At 43.3% G+C, this 21,329-nt stretch overlaps 1 long non-coding RNA gene across 1 annotated transcript in view; it reads left to right on the top strand.

Moving 5' to 3' along the window:
- Window positions 1-16,097: 16,097 nt before the first annotated feature.
- The window catches only part of LOC116447602, a 59,282-nt gene continuing 54,050 nt past the window's right edge, over window positions 16,098-21,329 (top strand). Inside the window, exons 1-2 of the long non-coding RNA XR_004241604.1 lie at window positions 16,098-16,389; window positions 17,380-17,478. This is a non-coding gene — a long non-coding RNA (uncharacterized LOC116447602). The remainder of the gene's footprint in view (window positions 16,390-17,379; window positions 17,479-21,329) is intronic.

The following is a 21,329-nucleotide window of genomic DNA, read 5'->3' as shown; positions in this document are numbered from 1 at the left end:
ATCTCTGTCTAAATGAAGCTACTGTTCATACGGAGTTCTCTTTCTTTTCTTTAAAAGACTCATGGTAGCATTTAATATAATGAAAAGCTTAAAGCAGAAAAAATGTAATTAAGTGTGAAGCCTCATTAGCAATGATGGTATCCAAAATGTTTGTGTGGCTGATTTTCAAGGTCCCTTCCAGCCCAAACCATTCTATGTTGTCAAAACAAAAGGCAGGAGGGATAACAGCATAGAGCAGGTGAAACCTCAAGTTCAGAAACACCCAACCACATTAGTTCTTGACCTCTGTGTTTGTGTTTGGCTACAGAAACTGCCTTGTTAAATGGTCAGGAAGCAAAGTGCTTAGATCACCTGCCCGGGTCCCAAAGGATCCAGTGTCTGCCTGCTTCCACCCATTTGTTTTAATCAATGGCAGCAGAGGAGTGGGGGAAAAAACCAAGCAGGCATTTTGAAAAATGCAAGTTATGACCTAAGGATGACCGCAGCTTCTTCCAGTTCTGGGCACTGGGTTTGGCTCCTGAAACATTAGGAACTGTGTCTGGAGAGCCAATCTGGAATATATTCTCTGTGTACTAGTTGGAAATGTCTAAGTGGGTGTTTAAGGGACTTTGGCACTCTTCAGTCCCTGCCAATGACAACAAGGGTTGTGTGAAGCACTTAGGCCCACACAAGCCTGTCCCTACTCAGTAACACACTTCAGGGTGCTTTTAAGCCCCTTGATTTCTGCTCTTGGTTTTATCAGCAGGAGGTTTTTTAAAGGCAAGAGGCTGCCCTTATCTCACAAACGGTCTAAGGTGCCTTATGGCAAATAGTCCTCAAAAACTCTTCGTTCTTCAAAATGTTAATGTTGTTCTCCTTCCCCTGCTGCAGTGATCAGTGCCTTTAAGATCATTCCTTTCTTACTTGTGCACTTGGGAAATACTGTTTCTGATTATGTCATTCTGCTGTGTATTCCCTCGAATGGGCACTGGAAAGGCTCTGTATTTTCCTCAGACTGATGCATTTGGAGAACAGTGCACCCATGTCAGTCATTACCTCTCTTAAGTGTTCATATGTTCCTGCATCAGCTTGTTCAGGGCAGTTCTTCCAGGTGTGCACAAATGCAGCAAAGAAAATCAAACAGGTGTGAAAGCAGGAAGAAATGCCTCATATTGCTTCATAAGATTTTGTCCAGAAAGACACCACACTGAGATTGAAAAAATCACAGGGCATCTTGCAGGCAGGCAGAAACTTTTCTGCTTCTCTGCCCTTTTTCCTCTGGACAGCCAGGCAGATTTTGGGGTGCAGGCAAAGGATGCCATGTGCAGGTTTTCCCATTGATTGCCTTAGACTGAGGATGATGCCACAGATTTTTGACATTCAGGCATCATTAGAGTAATCTTTTCTGATGTTCTTTATAGCCCTAGCTAAAGGGCTTTATCTGGTAGTGCTGAACTAAATTATCTCTAAAAGTACCCATTAGTGAGGGGTAAACCAGAAAGCAAGAACATCCTTCTGTATGGTGGGCAGGTGTCTGCTCTCGGAGCGTAAAATGGGCACTTCCAAGTCATTCCACTTAGTTTTGGAGCTTATCATGGCTTTTTTGGCCAGGTTAAAGCACGGTGAGCAGGGAGGGATAACAAGAAAGATTAGGGATGTGGAAAAACTTTTCTATGAAAGAGCAAAAGGATTGATGCTGTTCACTGTGGAGAAGCAGTGAATAAGAATGGATCTGAAAAGGTCTCTTACCATTTTTTGCTGTGAAGCCAAGAGGGGCCCCTTGCCTTTGCTCCTTCTCCCGTGATAACAGGAGGTAGGGATATTAATTTAAAATGAGGGACTTAACACCTTTTTAAAAGGAAATTGTTTATTCTTTCCATATTTTGGCCATATTTTAGCTGTTTCAAGACTTCATGGAGACTAAGAGATTAGTATGATTTTTTGTTTATAGTGAGAGTTTTTGGAAAGGCTGCTTAATCATAGGCAGAATATCCCATTATATATTGTGTGACAACACTACAAATTAATCAAAGCCAAAAATGTTCAAAGCCAAAAATGCTCACAATATTTGAAAGAATCTTATTGTTGCAGTGCCATGGTTTGTAGGCAACATTCCTGTACTACTGGGAGTTTTCTCCACGTAATATAAAACATGATCAGAGGGATCAAACACACTTCATGGAAACACCATCTCTGCAAAATATTGTTTCATAAATATATAAATAGTTTATGTGAGCCTGAACTGGGTATAATGTATTACACTATATATATCGTATATAAGAGAGTAATGGAAGTTTCATACAAACTTTGGACTACATACCTGAAAACTTATTGCAATTTTAAGAGTTTAAGAAAGGTGGCTTACTTTTGACTGCCTTGAGGAAGCCCTTTGCTGCTCCTCAGAAGCACCTGGTGTTGGCCATTCAGTCCCAGCATCCTATTTCTAGGGCACTAATGAACTTTGGTAAAGCACCAAACGTGTTCTGACATCTTTCAGCCTGTTCTTCGGAAATGACAGATTTTTAAAGTTGAATAATTTCTCTCTTTGTGTTGTATTATGAATGTGAAATGCTTTTCTTTGTGAGCTGAATAGGGGAAGTTACTTAAAACTAGGGATAAATTGTGTCTCCTGGTGTGCATGTAAGTAGGTATTTAGTGGAGACAATTAGGACACTAAGAGTCACAACGTTTAATTTACACTGTGCTTGAAGTTTAGTATATTCTTCTCAGAGAACTGGTGTCTGGTGTTTTCATTTTCTGCTGTCTTTCCATCTTAGCAGCAGAGATGATTTAGTACTGAGATTCTTGGCATGCTCTTCTTATTTACAGATGACATGGGCAGCCCAGAAACTTGTCCAACAAAAAAACCCAACCATGCAGTTAACTGGAAATGAGAAGTGGATCTGGTAATGGTTCCAAAAAACCAGCAATCCACTTTAAAAGAAAATAACAGAACAGTTAAAAAAAACCAAAACAAACAACAAAAAAAAAACCAAACAAAAAACCAAAACCCCAAAAAGCCAAAAAAACCCCACCCAAAACTTACTAGGAATTCCTTGTAGAAAAGGTTTGACAAGTCTGAAAAAATTTGGCAGCAGAAGTGTCAGCAAGTGTTTTCTGTTTCCTTAATTGTCCAGCTGGGCTCTGGGATTTTGGTTACACTGTGAACATGCTGGTTCCAGGAAGAAAGTAGCACTCGTTTGGTGGTATGGAATTTAGGGGATGAGGAGGGAGAGGGAATAGGAGGAGACTGGTGGAGAAGCCTGAAAAGAAGGAATGCACATGATGTGAGCCTACAAGAAAGGTGGAGAGAAACTCTTTACAAGGCCCTGGAGTGCCAGGATACAGGGAATGGCTTCCCAGTGCCAGAAGAAGGGTTAAATAGGATATTGGGAAGGAATTGTTCCCTGGGAGGGTGGGCAGGCCCTGGCACAGGGTGCCCAGAGAAGCTGTGGCTGCTCCTGGATCCCTGGCAGTGTCCAAGGCCAGGCTGGCTGGGGCTTGGAGCAGCCTGGGACAGTGGAAGATGTCCCTGCCCACGGTAGGGGGTTGGACGGGATGAGTTTGACAGTCCCTTCAAAGCCAAACCATCCTGGGATTTCTACGAAGTTTTGCTTTGTCTTGCACCCTTCTCCCAATTTAGTAATGTGTTCACTTGATCCCTGGCCCTGACACATGACCCCAAAGCTGTTCCCTGGGAAGCTGTGTGCCTCTAGCTAGGGATTACATTCCAATAAGGAGAATAAGAAGGAGGAATGAGGCAGAACCATGAGCAGCTCACCTGTTTCAGCAGGGAGCAGCACCCGTGCTCACAGGCAATGCTGTTGTGCTGGTCCAGGCCTGCAGCTCCAGGAACATTTATTGGGTTCCTCTCTATGGAGCCGTGGGTTAAAATTTGTCACTTAAGGCTTTTAATTACAAAGTGTAATTGGAATTTTCAAACACAGAACACAAATCTTGGTAACTAATGCACGCATCTGAAACTTCTCATAAAATAAACTGTAAAAGTTTAATCAAAATGAAAGTTGCAAAAGCTGCATTTCCTGGCACAAACGAGCGTAAGCCAGGGTCTGTTAATGTTATGGCTCCTTCTTCAGTGACAGAAAATAAATTTTCTTTAAAAGAGCCCAAACATTTAAATTATTAAACAAATCTTAAGCGTGTTCTAATCTCAGGAATCAATAAGGTTGGAAAAGACCTTTAAGAGCAAATCTTGCACATGATGAAAGTCAAACAAGGAAGAAGAAGATCACAATAGAATAAATTTACTAGTAATTACTGTTGCCTCAAAGGTGAGGGTTTTTCTCTGCAGCACTGAGTGCGTTAAGCCAATCAGTGCCTTCATTTAAGCTTTGTTAGGTAAGGAGCAGGTACACCGGGGTCCTGCTTGGTTTCTGGTTGTAATACGACTGTAACACTCTGGTGAAGGTGGACACAGGACACACAGTGAAATGTTCCAAAGAGCTCCCAGCAGCAGGAAATCCACTCACATGTGACCTGAATCTCCTGAGAGAGGTTTATTTTCCCCAGCTAGGCAGGCCTGTGTCACAGGGCAGAGCACTGGAGCAGCACGGTTGTTTCAGGGTACAACAAGGAAGGCAGAGAGAAGGATTGGTTTTTTGCATTCATGTGTCAGTCTCTTGGGAGGAGGAATGTTTACAAGGCCTCAAGCTGTGCTCACACTCACCCCACCCCTGTTCCACTCTTTAGCTTTCCTCTCCAGGGTTTCAACAGCACATTGTGAACCATTTTCCTGTGAAAGGCATGCGCTGAATCCTTACGAAGTGTGGAGCTCCTCAGGGAGGCAGCTGTGTTGCAATGAAGGAGCCCATGGATCTGGGAGGAAAGAAAGGCAGATTTGTTCCCTCCAGTTAGGAACTTTGGTGTTACCAGTTCAGCTCCATGGGAATCCAGGCTGTGGCTTACCTTTGAAAGTGGGGCGTATTTAACAGAGCATGTGTGACATTTCTGCAGCTACTACAGAGTTATCCAACAACTGCCCTTCAAAGGCAGTGATGTCGCCCTCTCTGCACTGCGTTCCTGCCTTGTCCCTTCCTTTTTCACCACATTTTGGGCAATTCCATAGTCCACGTCTCAAATTGTTTGGTTAATAGCTCCTGACACGCAGCTAGATTCTGCATGCCAGTTCCCTTGGCAGGCAGTCACTGACAGTACATGTGCTAATGTTGCTAAATGTATGATTAACTATAATCAGGAGCAGCCTACCGACTAAACTCGGGTGATACAAGAAAGACTTGTCATTCCACACCTCGCCTCACACAGACAGCAGAGCATTTTCTGTGTTATGCATGTCTGGAAGCCTTGGGCAAGTAAGTGTTTGTATTTGGGTTTTCTTTGTTCTTCTAGTGGTAGTGTTTGAGCAGCTAAAATAAACGTTTATTCCTCCATGCTTGAGTGGCAAAGTCTCACTTGGAGAGAATAGTGAAGGGAGAGAAAATACAGGGAGGTTACAGGAGCTTCTGTGTTTTGGGAAGTGAGTGTGTTTGAACCTGCTTAGCTCCATTTCCAGGAGATGGATGTTTCAGGCCAGATTCTCAGCTGATGAATGGAGAGCTAAGCAGAAAATACTTGAATAGAATATCCTAGGAAATATGACTGACCACTGGGGAAAAAGTGATACCACTGGGAAAGTGATACCAAAGAGCCTTCAGAGTAAGAAAGAGTGAAGCATTAATCTGGAAGTACTTACTCCTAGGCTTTTCTACAGGTATGCCTGAATTCATGGAGTTAATGTTCTTCTCATTTGTCTTCTTTCATCTGTTTGCTTTTTTACAAGTAAACTGAACATACTCTTGTTCTGTTTCAGCTCATCCTCTGGCTGCTCTGAAGTCTTCACACAGCCATTGGACTACCAAATCAGAAGAATGACTGCACCACCATGGGCAAGGGAGTAAACTGACTTTTGTGAGGGTTTTATGCCTTTTTCAGGTTGGAAGGGCCACTCAGGTCATGTACTCAGGTAACTGAGTCACTCTGTAATTTTTCACACCATGAACAGGTTTGCCCAGAGAAGCTGTGGCTGCCCCTGGGTCTCTGGAAGTGTCCAAGGCCAGGCTGGATTAGAGCAGGCTTAGAGCAGCCTGGGATAGTGGAAGGTGTCCCTGCCCATGGCAGAAGGGTAGAACAAGATGATCTTTAAGGTCCCTCCAACTCAAACCATTCTGTGATTCCATGATTCTATTAAAATGCAAAATTTATAACAGAAGGGCTGGAATGAAATTCAGGATAATGGTTGTGGTTATTAGAAATGTGTGATTTGTTTGTTGTCTTAGGGTTATTTTACGTGATTATATATAACCATTATTTAGTTACTTGATTACTTTTAAAAGCCTAGGTTTATTTATTAATCAAAAATATATTCCAGCAGAGAAGGTCAATAGCAATAAATATAAAAAGTCATCCAGCAGTCAGGAAAAACTGCCAGTTTTCTTCTGCATTTTCAGTTTAAAAGGATGAGAGTGCAGGCAGAGTGACGGACAATCTGGGACAGAACTGGAGTCGTCGCAGCACAGAAAGCCAGTGACGGTGTCACAGCCGCCGAATTTAGCTGCCATAAAAAGCTGAGCCACCTGGTTTGCTTTCTGTTTGTGAGAAAATATTTCCAACCAAGAAAATCTGAGCAGTCTCTTCCATACCTGTGGCAGTGAGACATGGACCCTCTTGCTTGTTCCGAAGAGAATCACTTTACTGGCACAGTGCAAGGCCTTATATACTGTGCTATGATGCTAAGCTTTTATACCGTGCTAAAAATACTCTGGCTAAAGTTATATTTGTTAACATTCTTGTGAACTAAAACATGCATTGGCTGCATGCCACCACCTGTGTTGCTGTCCACACATCCTCCTGACCAGTTGGCATTCTGATCACGAGGCATCCACGCTCAGGTTGCATAACCTGTTTTTTGGTTATAGAACTAGTTTTTTGTCTTCATGTCAGCTGTACCTTTCCCAGAGTGCTTTTTGTGGACAGAAGTGAACAGAAGTGAACAAAGGTGAACAAGGCCCTCAGTCTAGAAGACTTTTCTTGTCTCCCCCATCTCCCCCTACTTTGTTCATATACTCTAATGCTAAAACAGCCTGCACCTGTAAAGCCTTAATAATAACCTTGTTAAGACTATTATTGATCATCTGTTACACACAAGATAAGATACATGGGATACATATCATAATCAATAAAAACCCATCAAAACCAACCATGCCACTGACAAAGAAGCCTGCAGCATTGGAAAACAAAAAGATGGTGTCCAATGTCCCCAGAGAGAGAGCTGCTGCTTCTGCACTTGGCAGTAAATGCCTACTGTTCCAAAGCTCATATGGCTGGAGCTCAGGGGCTGTGCTGTTTAGGTAGGAGCGAGTCCATTGGCTGGAAATGCTGACTGTGACATTACTGAATGTCTTTCTGGGAGCATGGAGCAGGGAATGGCTGAAGAAGGTCAGCAGGAACACAACACACTCCTAGGCCTGAGCTGGGTAACACATCACATAAACATTTGGTCCGTGGTCAGAGCTGTGCAGTATTGCTTTGCAAAGCTGTGTTTTGTTCCTTGGTGCTCCTAATTGTGCAGGAAGGCTTCTCCGATGGAAACTCCCATGCAAATGTCATAAACAGAAATTGCTACAGGAAGGACCTTCAGTGGAGACTTTGTGGAAGCGATGTCTTAAATTAAAACTATAGTGCTTGCAATCCCACACGTCCGTGTTGCAATGCCACACACCAATCCTGCAATCCCACACATCCCAATCCTGCAATCACACACATCACAGTCCTGCAATCCCACACATCACAGCCCTGCAATCCCACACACCAATCCTGCAATCTCACACATCCCAATCCTGCAATCCCACAAGTCACAGTCCTGCAATCCCACACACCAATCCTGCAATCCCACATATCAATCCTGCAATCCCACACATCATAGCCCTGCAATCCCACAAGTCACAGTCCTGCAATCGCACACATCAATCCTGTAATCCCACACATCCCAGCCCTGCAATCCCACACAGCAGTTTCTGCAATCCCACATGTCAGTTCAGCCTGGAGCAAAGGAGGCTCAGGGGGGACCTTGTGGCTCTGCACAACTCCCTGACAGGAGGAGGCAGCCAGGGGGGAGCAGTCGGGCTCTGCTCCCAGGGAACAGGGACAGGACAAGGGGAAATGGCCTCAGGCTGGGCCAGGGGAGGCTCAGTTGGATATTAGAGAAAATTTCTTTCCTCAAATTTAATCTAAAGCTTCCCTGTGCAAATTAAGGCCATTTTCTCTTGCCCTGTTATTTTGTTAATATACAAGATATAATTGTTTTATTGAGTCTAAGCAATCTATAATATATTTTAGTTTAATAGGTTGCATAAAAATATCTACAAAATGAAAAGTATTTGGACAAATATCTTTCACAAATTATATTTATTAGGCAGAAATGTGCTAGAATTTCAGAGGTTTATTTTCATACATTTTGGCTTCATGAGTCTGCTAAAGTGGAAATATCCTATTTTTTTATTGTATACTTATACTGAGCAAAAATCATGAAGCTGGCGTATATAAAAAATATCCGGTTAACATCCTCATGAAATATCTCTCAGCAGTGTTTTATATATTTTTTAAAACCATTGACAAGCTACTGGTTCATCTCTTGTATTAATTTGTAGCAAAGTTTTATAGATGTTGGCATCTTTCAGTTCCAAAGGCAGCTGATATTTTGAAGGATGTTCCACTGGGAATGAGGCTGGTGTTTTAATCTGCCCAGTTGCAGTTATTTTCACTTTTAATAACCTGCTACCCTTGGAGCCTCAACATCATTTAAACTGAGAGTTCCATACCTTATGTTGATGATTAATTCTTTGTTCAGGCAAGGACAAACTCACTTAAAACATCACTCATGGTTTAAGATACACAAGACATAATAAATTAATTAGGTGAATATTAGTCTCTTTTTCCTGTGGGTTTGATTTTACTTACCAATTTTTTTACCTGTTTGTGGACTGAATACAAATATGGGACATGCGCAGATGTGTTTGATGTTTGTCATTGCTTCAGTAATTTCCTTCTGGGATAACTGAGAGCAATTTCTCAAACCAAAATCTGTTTCAAATGTGGAATTTCTTTTAAAAATTCCAGAGCAGTGGTCACTCAGAAGAAAAGAGAGAACATGAGATAGAAGTCAGCTAAAATAGAACAGAGTTGTTCAGGTGGAAGGGACCTGCAATGATTTCCCAGTCCAACTGCATGAAAACCAGGTTCTAAACCCCATCCAGGTATTCACAGAAGAATGGGGACTACATTCCTTAGGCAGTGATGTGCTGTTTGCTGACACTTCTTTCATATGCTTACTGAGACAGAATGTTTTATGATCTGCATAATGAAAATTTTACATGTACACAGAATGTTGGCATTATTAGGAAATTTTGAAGGTGCTATAACCAAAATTTGGCTGACAAGGTTTAGAATTTGGTCTATCATTTGACTGCTTGATTTATTTTTTGAATTCTCATTTTGAATAAGCTAAATGATTTTATTTCTGGAAAGAAAATTTCCAGACCTTTTAAATGCTGTAAATGCAGTCCAGAAGTTTTTCCTAATCCTCGTGATGACCCACTGCTGTGGGGTTTCAAATGGGCCATAGAGAGTGACCAGGGTACTTGGGCGCTGCCCCGGGCCCTTTCTCTAACCCTGTCCAGAGTGTCAGAGAGCCCAAGCAGAGTCCAGCACTCAGGTGCTATTTTGTACCTGTTTGATGTTACCACTCCACCAAAATCAAGGAGAAAGTTGGTGATTAATGTAGGATTCAAAAGAAGGGTTTAAATGGGTTCCATTTAACCTGTCTAGTCTAAATCAGGTTATTTCTATTTGTAGAAGGGAAACTGGGGAGAGCAATGCTGAAGCTTGTCTACTGTCACGCTTTGGGCAAAGTACATAAACCTTGCCCACTGGATTGAGTTTTAGATCCTTGATCACAGGAGTATGTTTGGGTTTTTTTGTCCTTGAAGGGCTTGGAAGGCTCTGATGGCAGCGTAATGTGCCCTGCAATAATAGGGATCAGTGTTCAAAGGTTTTCTGAGGCTGCTGGTTGAAGAATTTTCTCATGGCCCTGCAAAACTGCAGCTTCTGTCAGGAAAATAGATTTTTCCATGATAGACTCTTTTATCAGATAAATGTAAGAGTGTTTTGGCCTGGGTCTTTAAAAACACAATTCCAATCTTTCACTTCTGAGCCTGGAAAAGTCACAAACATTTCCTGTCATGTCAATTTAGCAGCTTTTCTCTATTAGTGTTTTGTTACCAATGCTTCAGTTTGTGCCCCTGTGTGCTGCCCTAAGATGAGCTCTCTGCAGAACCCCTCTCTCCTGATGCAGTGTGATTCCTCCCTGGAGCTGAGCTCCACAGTGCACCCTGGGAAGCAACGCCAAGGCCAGAGGGGAGAACTGACCCATCCACTTGTGTGGAACCGCTTCCACAGGCAGCACCCAGGGCAGGACAGGAGCTGCAGCTCTGCCTCAGCGGACCTGGGGGAAGGGGATGGAGAAATAGAGCCATTCTTTGGGGGTAAAATGTCAGAACTGGATATTTTTCATGCTGAGGTGCAAACAACTGCTCATCATAACAAGTTTAAAAACCCTAAATGGGATGAAAGTTCCATGTTTTACTGAGCTTTGCTGGGATGGCATTGAACCCCAAAGCTGGACCACAGCACTGAACTGAAGATGCAGCTTTGTGGGACAGACACTGAAGCCCCATTAATTTGTAGATTGAATCAGGCAGTCCTGGAATGGTTTGGGTTGGAAGGACCTTTAAAGTCCATCTGTCAAAGGGCAGGGACATCTTCCACTGTCCCAGGCTGCTCCAAGCCCCAATGTCCAGCCTGGCCTTGGACACTGCCAGGGATCCAGGAGCAGCCACAGCTTCTCTGGGCACCCTGTGCCAGGGCCTCCCCCACCTCCCAGGACACGATTCCTTCCCAATATCCCATCCATCCCTGCCCTCCATCACTGGGAAGCCATTCCCTGTGTCCTGTCCCTCTATCCCTTGTCCCAAGTCCCTCTCCAGCTTTCTCCAGCTCCTTTTGACACTGGAAGGGACTCTAAGGTCTCCCTGGATTCTTCTCTTCTCCAGGCTGAACAAACCCAATCCTCTTAAAACTCTTTTGAGGGTCCTGTTAGGCCCATGTCTGTAACACTAAAAATCTGAACACCCAAGGAACTCCTGTCCCAAATCCTTCCTTTCACAGAACCTTTCTCTTGTGTAAAGGAGAAGAAAAGGACATGGCAGGGAATCCTGCCCTGCTTCCTGTGGCTGGGTCCTGCCTTCAGGAGTTGGGGATGAGTGCCCAGTGACCAGCCCTGATGCTGGGAGCACACTGCTGGCTCAATTATAGAGGAGAATTACTGGTCGATATTGTCCCTTCTGTAAAGGACATCATAAACGTGTTAGTAAGTGATATTTTTATGCATTATTTACGTTCCTGAGGCAAGACGAAAAGAACCCACAATGTTTTCCGCACCTACCTAGGTAGCCTTCATGTTCCTGCTGCTAAAGCCAGCAACTGTTAGTGCTGAAACATATCCACAAGGAACTTTTCTTTGGTGCTGATTCTTTCTTTGTAACTTTCCCAGTCTTTTCGCTTATTCAAGGCTGAACTTCTTTGGCCCCAAATCTCCTGTTTTTGCTGATGTTAAGATAGATAATTACCTGTTCCACTTTATCATTTACATCAGGCACAGGTAAAGCTTTCAGGGTTTGTCCTTTTAAAATTTTTTCTTCATTCCCCTTTCTTTTCAGCTGTAGCTGAGATTTAGATTGCATTAACAGCAGGTATTTGGGATCATCCTTTATTGTCAGCCAGTTAAATGTAATTGTTGCATCCTCCTGCTCTGCCACCTTTTTGTTCCCATTAAGAATATCCTGCCTTCACAAACGTGTCAGACTTGTCCTTGGCGAGGGAAGGACTGTGCCATCTGGGAGCAGAGCAGTGCTACAAGCTAGGACTGAAGAAAGTAAGATAGCTAATAAAAAAGAAATTCAAGTCCAAATGGTGAAATTACTCTAAAGGTTTCCTTTGAATGTGTGCTGAGTGGCTGATAGAAAAATGGCATTTCTGTAGTGCTCAGCTGAGCCTGGGAGTGAGGGATCACCGAGCCTCTCTGCAATGAGAAATGGTTATTAGGAGGGGAATTAAGGAATGTCTATTATTCACAGACTGGAAGATGTGATGAAGATATCACCCGTGTTTAAATCAATCTTCTCCACCAATTTACCTCAATTTTTCCAGCTTCAGCAGTAGTTGCCTCAAGAGGCTGTTCAGGAGGATAAAGGAGAAGAGAGATGGGTGGATGGAGAAAGTGGCAATTAGGTAGAAATAGCAGAGGCTGTCAAGTTACAAAAAGTTGGGAGCATCTTAAGGTGCTTAGAGCTGATGACCTGGAGAAAGTGATAATCCCTCAGTCATTATTAGCTGGGGACAAGGTGGGGGAAGGTCAGTGGAGAGCAGAGGTGACAGGGAGGCACTGGGCCCTTTACAGTGCAGGAGCAAGCTGAGGGCTAGAAAAGGGGGCAGCTGAGGAGCCCTGGAGATGGAACCCCCCCAACTTCACTGAGTCCTGAAGTAATTGAGATGGGGGATTGAAGGGGCGCAGCAAAACCTTGTAAACTTTTTTTTTTATTTCCTGCTGCATTTGATTTCATGTGGAATTTTAGGCTGAGTGCAATGATCCATTACAGCAAAATGGAAAGAAAGGAAATGTAGAAAAATATTGGGTTTGCTACCTTTTTTCTTCTATATCTTCTCTTCTCTTTAGGTGTTAAACTACTTGAAAGAGAGACAAATAAGCTGGGACTTTCCAGTTTAGCTCTGTTCTCATTATCCTGGCAGAAGTACAGAAAGAATGCAAAATCAGGCAGTGTCTATATTCTTCTAAAGCAGAACTCTTATTAAATTAGAGGTAGAGCATTTTAGCAACAAAGCAATTTATTGGACATGACTAATAATTGGAATTTCTGTCCTAAGAGGTTACTGCTGGAAGGGTGGGATGCAGCAGGGAGCACTGGGGCATTGTCACTCTCTCCTGTGCTGTGACAGGTTCCTGTCAGGATTTCAGGGGTTTTCCTGCCCATCTCATCAGAGCCCGGGCTAATGAGATTCCTTGCAGAAGAAATCACACACCACTTAAGGCCCCTAAGATCAATCACTATACAAAGAGCAGTTAAAAAAACAAAAAAGTGGAAATTCTTTACCAGTCTCTATGTTTTATAAGGTGCCTACCTGTGCAAGTTGCCTGCTCCAATTGATAGTGAGAACACGTCTGTGCAGCAATGTTATGGCTGTCTGCTTGTGAGTTAATACATGCAGAAGGAAAGGTGGTACTTTGGATATTGAGGCACCATGCTGTTTCACATGGGGTCTTGGAGGAGCTTACGCTGTGTTTTTCCAGACTTATTTGTTTGCCTTAATAGTTGCTATAAAAAGAATGTTTTACAATGAACAGAGGAAACCCTACCAAGCAGTCCCAAAATAATTCAGGCAACTGACAGAAGGCTGAGCTTTCTGCTATGAAGATGTTATGAGTGCCTACTTTTTTTTTTTTCTTATCTCTGGCATCCACTTTACATTAGCTTTTGAGAGTGATTTTATCTTTAAATATGAATCAGACAATGTTGCCAAGACAACCTCTCTTCAAGCTTTTCATTTCGCCCCCATTGTGTGCCGAACCTCCACCCAGTCTCCCAGAGTGACTGGTCACTTATTTTTCAAGTGGGCTTTGATTTCATGGAGCAAAGCATTCCAAGTGCAGGATTTTCTTGGCTCCTTTGCAAGTCACTCCAGCGAGTGTTCCCCACTCTGTCTCCAGGGCTGGAGGAGGCCAATCTGGCAACTGGATTCCAGAACAGGAAACAAAATATTTGAGAAAGGTGCAGCTCTGTGGTTGATTCCTGCTTTCCCAGCCAAGGCATGGATATCCACATGGGAATGCAGAGCCAGTGGCAGCACCCCTCCTCCCCAGGCTGTTGCACAGGATTTCTGCTGGGCTATTGATTGTCAGTGTAGCAGTGCTCTGTTTTAGGCTATCAGAGTTGTGCCCACTTTGGCATTCCCCACAAATATCTTATTGCAAGGTACCTTTTGTTAAACCAGACCGATTTCTGTGGCTTGGCAGGTGCTCAGGTGGTCTGTAGGTATTGGCTGTCCTGCTGCTGGCGGGATGGGGAGGAGGATGTGGTGTTCAGTTATGTGCTGTTGTTCCCTACCACGAGAACTTTTGTGACCACAGAATCACAGAATATCCTGAGCAGGAAGGGACCCACAGTGATCATTGTCCTGCACAGACACCCCAACAACCCCACCCTGGGCATCCCTGGCAGCGCTGTCCAAATGCTCCTGGAGCTCTGGCAGCCTCGGGGCCGTGCCCATTCCCTGGGGAGCCTGGGCAGTGCCCAGCACCCTCTGGGGGAAGAACCTGTCCCTGATACCCAACCTAAGTCTTCCAAGGAAAGGCAGTGAGCTACTCAGCTGTAGATTACTGAGCTTTGCCTCAGCAGAACAGAGTGGGAGAAGACACAGGCTCTAAAAAGCTGAAATTAAATATATCTCTGTCTTGGCATAGGGGGAGGGACCGACTCAAATCAGATTTGAATAAATATAGGCTCTGTTTGTCATATGGTAATATTAAATTCCCCTCTCATTTCTTATAAACTCGGTGTATTTTATGCCCCTTTTGCTCCTACTTTTCACTCCTTTGCCAACAGACCCTCTTTTCCCAGGCACTTCTCTGCACTGTCACTCTTTCAGCTTTATTAAATAGGGGTTGTATTGTTCTGTCATAAAGTTGCAAAGGAAGCTCTGGCAAAGTGATGTTTTAATTAAATATAACAGTAGACATGGCTATGCTTCTATTCATAAAAAATGAAAGAATTTGCTTGAAAGGTTTCTTTGCTCATTTTCTGCCACAATAAATTTATTACCTCAAGGAACGTGTCTGGGTTGGTGACAAGTGAATGGCCAGCGATAGCCAAGGCTGTAACAAAACATCAGGAGATGCCTAGACTTTGGGGGGGACATGCCCTGGGCACAGTCCACAGGGGTGAGGGCTCAGCAGGGATCTAAGAGCCACCCCTGATTCCTCCTGCCCGGGCTTTCAGGAGCTGGAATCTCAGATTGTTTACCAAGAAGCAGCTGAAAGATAAGCAAGACAGGAATTCGTCATCCTGCCTGAGATGAGAGTTTATCCAGTGACAGGCTTATATGATCACTGGTGTTCTGAACAGTTTGTGTTTTTCACAGAGAGAAAAATAATTTCCCCATGAAGGATTTATTTTTTTGTCAAATACTTCCAAAGTTTCGATTACTATTTTTTTAGCTATTGCATCCCTTTTTTCCAGCAGAGAGAAACAGGAATCAAAGTCTCTGCTGCATCTGTCTCCTAAAAGTCCTTCCCATGTTCTGAAAGGTTGGCTGCAGCTGAGGGCCTGCTTTTCCAGTTTGCAAGTTTATTGTGGCTTTCCCGTTACATTTACAAATGTGGAATCTGTTGGTATTTAATATGATCTGTACTGAAACCACAGCAGAAGTATAAACATGTATTGCTAATTTTTTTCTTTTCAATTAATGGACATTTTGCACATGGGCTCTGTATCTCAGGGTTTTTTGTGCGTTCGAGGGAGGGCTGTGGAAAACTCATCAAAGTTTACTGAATAAAGAAAATACAGATGATATTGTGAGCTGCAAGGTAGTACAGTGAAGGGATTGTTCTAAATGCAATACGTTAAAAGTTATATCATCCAGGACATAAATGACATTGCAGATTTTGAGAAGAATTATTATCTGAGCTAGCACATGAAATAGCTCTTCTTTATCTATTGGAGCTTTTTTTGTGTTTTAACCCGTTAAAGACAACTATGGGATTTATTTAGAGTGTGAATAAAGTGGAGTGACTGATAACCCTGGTGTGTCACACACAGCCATTAGGGCTTGTTGCAGGGGGGCTCTGCCCGTGCTTCTCCTGACATACTAAGTCCAGGTCTTGCATCTCTGGGTTTTTTTCTTTGTGTCATCTTTGTGAATTCCAAAATAGAGCCTTAAACAGTCCCCCCGAGGCTGCTGCTATTTGAGCCCAGCTTCCCAGCAGGGGAGGCACTGCTATGACTCCCTGTCCCCGTTGTCCCTGCCTTGGCACAGGACAGTGTTTGTGGCTGTAACTGCACGTGGGTTACACAAGGCAGGGCATGCACAGCTGTGGAGCTGGGCTCTGTCCGAGGATGGAAATTGTCCAGTCTGGGTTTGAAATGCAGCCTGAGCATAACTGCTGGGTCGGGTCAAACCTGAGGTGCTGATAGCTCTGGACAGACCCTGGCTGGAGAAACAGGCTGCAAGCTTTGTCTGTCTGTACAAACCGGCTTCCATACCCAGGTAAGTGAATTTCCACCCCTTTCCTTGACAGCTGCAGGTCTCAGTGACTGACAAACACAAATTTCAGTTCCCCCTTGGAGAATACGGAGAACAAAACCTGTACTGTGGTGAACTCAATTTTGCAGTGCAGTTGAGCTCTGAAGTCTTTACCTGCTCTCTCACGTTCTCTCCTGTGCTTGTATTTTTTTCTTTTAGTGGAAAAGTGGATTTGGAAACTCTTGGAAATGCAAAGACATGGAAATGAATTGTCTTGATAAGCTATTACAAGAAAGGGTTTAAACAACTCCTTTTTTCGTGTAGAGATACAGCAACAGAACTATTAAGTTCTTACCAAGAACTGCTACTAAGAATATCAACCTTTTAGTGAATTGATTTAAAGGAGAAGAGAAAAACATAACTAACTTGCATTGCTTTTGACAGACAATAACAAACATTTTGTTACACTATTTTAAGAGTAAATAGATATTTTTTAAAAATGTAATGGCTATCTAAATTCTAGAATCTAAAGGTTTGGGGATTGGGGGGGTTACAGAAAGAACTGAAGCTATCTCTGAAAGAGATGGAAGGTGTAAGAAAAACATACATTTATTGCAGTGGTCTGTGACCACAAAAGATAAGATTTGGGGCTTTATATTTTGTATTCTTTAGTAACCAAACCACAAGGAAAAATTTACCAGCCTCATGCCTTTTCTGATTGCTTTCCAAAACTATGCCAATGGATTGCTTTAATTTTTTCATATTTATAAAATACTTAGAGGATTATTTTAGCAGCACAATGGCAGACGAATTTACTTTAGCCCAGGAATTCTCTCTAACTGGTGACTGTCTGGGCAAGTAGAAGACATAGGGTCATCTGAAATACTACCCTAAATATTCTAAACAGAAATAACAACTAGATTTATAAGAGTTTCTAGGAGGTAATGAAATTTTTGTAGTTGGCTTATATGCAAAATAATGTTCTTCAACGATAGTAATTATTGCTTTATTCAGAGTTCCACTGCCTGAGTCCTAACGTCCTGAAGGTGTCCCAACTACAAGGATTGCCTCCTCCCAGGAGAAAGCCCTTGTGGAGAGGCCCTTGCTGTTGAGGTGAGCCCTGGGAATTCCACAGCTTTCAAATTCATTCTTATCACATTGTAATAATTCTTTAAATAAGCTTGAGCAGTATGTGAGCTGGTTTTGACCCTTACTGGGCAGCAGAGATTCCTCTGGCCACAGAGCTGACGTGCCAGAATCCTGCCATACTCTTTAGGCACTTTTGAAAGGTTGTTTTGAGTCAGTAGTTCCAGCCAGAGTGGGAAAGTGATGTTAGATATCAAAAGAGCATAAGAGCTCTTATCCTCTGTCTTATCCAGGCACTGGAAATCCATGGCTTGTATTTCTGTGAACTTTACAACTGTCTGTGATCACAGAAGTAGGATCCACTTGAAAGATGTGGAAGGATTTTCATACTGGGGTTCCCTGGTTTGCAGAGGTGAAGGGGATCTCATGGCTGAAGGCAACCATGTGTTACACTCGGTGTTCCCATTGGAGGGAGAGCAAATCCAGAAGTTGCTTGTTTTCCAGCTACCTGTGCTGGTTTTGGCTGGGGTAAGGTTCGTTTTCTTCCCAGGGGCTGGTGCAGGGCCATGTTTGGGTCTGTGCTGAGCACAGGGCTGATACCACAGAGATGTTTCTGTTCTTGCTGAGCTTGCACAGAGCCAAGGCCTCTCCTGTCCCTTGCCTGGGCATGCTGGGGAGGGGCTGGGGACGAGCTGGGAGGGGACATGGCCAGGACAGGTGACCCCCAACAGACCCAAGGGATGTTCCAGTCCATGCAACATCGAGCTCAGGATACAAGGTGGGGGGGACAAGGAGAAAGGGGGGATGTTAAGCAATACTGTTTGTCTTCTCAAGTCCCCATTGCATGGGATGAGGCCCTGCTCTCCTGGGAGAAGGAGTGAGTGGCTGTGAGGGGTTTGGTGACTGGGGTTAAACTATGACAGTGGCTGAAGTTGTCCTTTTCCTTCACTTCATAACTAACCTAACTTCATAACTATAAATTAAGTAAATATTAGTCATGCTTTTGAAGGAAATAAAGAGAATTCTGTACTCTGGGGCCGCATGTCTGCATCATTTATTGCAGTTGCATTTTGAACCCACACTTAGTTTAACATTGGGTTTGTTTCCCAGCCTTTCAGTTGTCCTTCCTCCTGCTAAGGTGTTGGGCAGGGCAGGGAGTGAGCACTGTGGGTTTTTCCATCTGTCCTGCCTTGTGAGCTGGCAGCCATGAAACTACAGAATACCATTTTCTAAGTCTAGGAAAGAAACCTCATATGCTGTTGAGTCTCAATATTTATTGTCCACAGCAAAAATGCACTCTTAAAAAAAATTTAACTCTCTTGAGATTTTGTTCTATTTCTACAGGGTTGGCGTTACTTCAGACTGAGTGCAAGATAAATTCATGTGTTTTGCACAAGAAAGTGTTTTATCCATTTTCACTTGCTAAAGCACACAAAGTTCATCTATCATTATGAAATCCAAAGGAAAACAGAGGATTTGGATATTATTGCTTGATGTTTTCTGCAAAAAATCAATAAATTTTCAAGGAGTTTTACAGCATTGATATTTTGTTAAGCAAGCACATCTGTTTCCAGATGTAGGTTGTTCAGTTTGTCCAGGGTGTCTCAGCATTTATTTAAGCCATGAGCTCCCACACCCAGCCCTGTATTTACCCAATTTACTAGACTCTCATCCTTTAGAGATTCTTTTTGTACATGCCACCTACTGCTTCATCCACAAACAAGATCAATTTATTTTCCTGGACCCAACACTACAGGCATAGCAAGTCTCTCTGAACTGTCACAGGTCACATGTGAAATGGCCTTTTAAAGATGTGTTTATGGCTGCTGTAAATCTCTCTATTTCCTCTCGTACTGCAGAACAGAGTGTTTCAGAACAGGGCTCCTTTGAGGAACTCTTAGCAGGACGTTTGCAGCACTCAGGAGGATGCTGGGGTAAGGTCCCTCTAATGAGGGCAAACTTTACAACTTGCAGTTTTCTAGAATTCAATAAAAATTGAATAGGTTTGGAAGCTGATGTGCTGCCTTCTGGCCCAGAGGTTGTGGTGGTGTTGTTTTGACTGGATTGTGTAGAAGACGATGGAGGGAAGTGAGGCACAAGAGAGAAACTAAAGGACAACAGAAAAGCAGAAGAGAGGACAGTAAGGCAGAGGCAAAGAAACTGAGGAGTGGAAATCTCAGTTGCTCTGGGGTTAACCTGCTGGAGCTATTGAAAATTATCCTAATTTAAATAATGATCAGGAACTAAAAATTACATCATTAACCCAGGCAAAATCTTCCTGAAATGCTGCTGCTTTCGTCTCTAAGTGCCTGTCACTGCAGGTGGCACTCACCGACCTTTCCAGTCACTCTTACCTCCAGCACAGTCATTATTTTATCACCTTTCTTCCCTCTTCCACACAGGAGGATGGGGTAGTACCGGTGCGCTGGAATTGTCCTTTTTTCTTTCATCCAAACTCAGCTGGGTTCTCAGCATCGACTTCTGCAGGACTTGTCAGTACATTCTCTTTCCTGCTGTATGAACGTCATCATCTTGGCTCCAACCCCTGTAGAGAATCACAGAATGGTTTGGGTTGGGAGGGACCTTGAAGAATATTTAAATCCAAGCCCCTGCCATGGGCAGGGACACCTTCACCTTTCACCCTTCCAGGTTGCTCCAGGCCCCATCCAACCTGGCTTTTGTCTTTAGCTCTTGTCTTCTCTCGTTCCTGAGAGACATGTGAAACTTTAAGAGTAATCTCCCCGTACACAAAGTTCTCTGTAAAGCCCATTTTCACTTGAGTTCCCCCCTTGTTCACAGGATTTGCTGCTCCTCAGCCACTTCACTCATAAATATATTTTTTACTTTTTCTCACACTGATCCTTGTGTATAAGGTAAATAATTCTAATAGAGCTGCCCACCCACTTCTGTGTCCTGTATGATTCCTTGTGACTCTCTGCCTGTGAGTCACTGTTATGTCTGAGTGGGGATATCAGATGCATTGCACTTCCTGGCTTTGCTTCTCCAAATATTCCTTTCCTCTTAACTTTCCCCATTTCCACTATTTCTGATGGAAATTCAAAGAGGTAGCTGAGCAGTCAGCATGTCCAACAGCATTAGGTGTGCTTTTTGCCTTTCATCTCATAAATGGTCAAGAAATTTAGGGCTGGAACCTGTGATTAATGTGTTGCTGGGGTAGTGGAAAATGTCCATAACTCTGTGACTGTGGTCAGTGAAAGGGTATTTTCTCTCAATGTGATGGACTCCTGACCCTCTGGGTGGGATGGTGATCCTGGGACACCAGGTTGCTTAACTGGGAATTGTTGCTTAATTGGGAATTTGTATTGGTTCTTTTGAAGAACAGAAGTGTTGACAGGAGCAGCAGTATTAACTGGTTTAGTCTTTTATGTCTGAGTATGATAGAAACCAAATTCTATTACAATATTTGCATAAGTCATTAAGCACACAGAATTTTGTTTAAAACTTTTAGAGACATTACAATTACCTTTAGCTGCAAAGAGCAGTGAATCAGTAATGTATATTAATCCCAATTCCTAAGCAAATACACACACTTAATTTAACTTTTTCTCTTCAGGAGCATTCACATATTAAAGAGAGCTGTGCAGGCTCTTGCTGTCCAGCTCTGACAGACTGGAACACGATCAGGAGGCTGCCTTGAAATTAATTTTTATTCCAAAGCTTTTGCTGCCAATTCCTTCACCTCTCAGTGTCTGAAACTAAGCCCCCCAGTGAAGCAGGTGCTTGGCTATGCCCATGGCCTGGCCTCTGGCCTCTCCTGGCTGCTGAAGGCTTTTGCTTGGACTTTCAGCAGCTGTTCCTGCCTGTGACCCCCTCTGTCTGGGACATTAATTCTACTTCAGGTCACTGTTTCTTTGGTG

The sequence above is a fragment of the Corvus moneduloides genome, chromosome 8 (assembly GCF_009650955.1).
Source record: "Corvus moneduloides isolate bCorMon1 chromosome 8, bCorMon1.pri, whole genome shotgun sequence".
In the NCBI taxonomy this organism is placed as follows: domain Eukaryota; kingdom Metazoa; phylum Chordata; class Aves; order Passeriformes; family Corvidae; genus Corvus; species Corvus moneduloides.
This window is presented reverse-complemented; position numbering and strand designations above follow the sequence as displayed.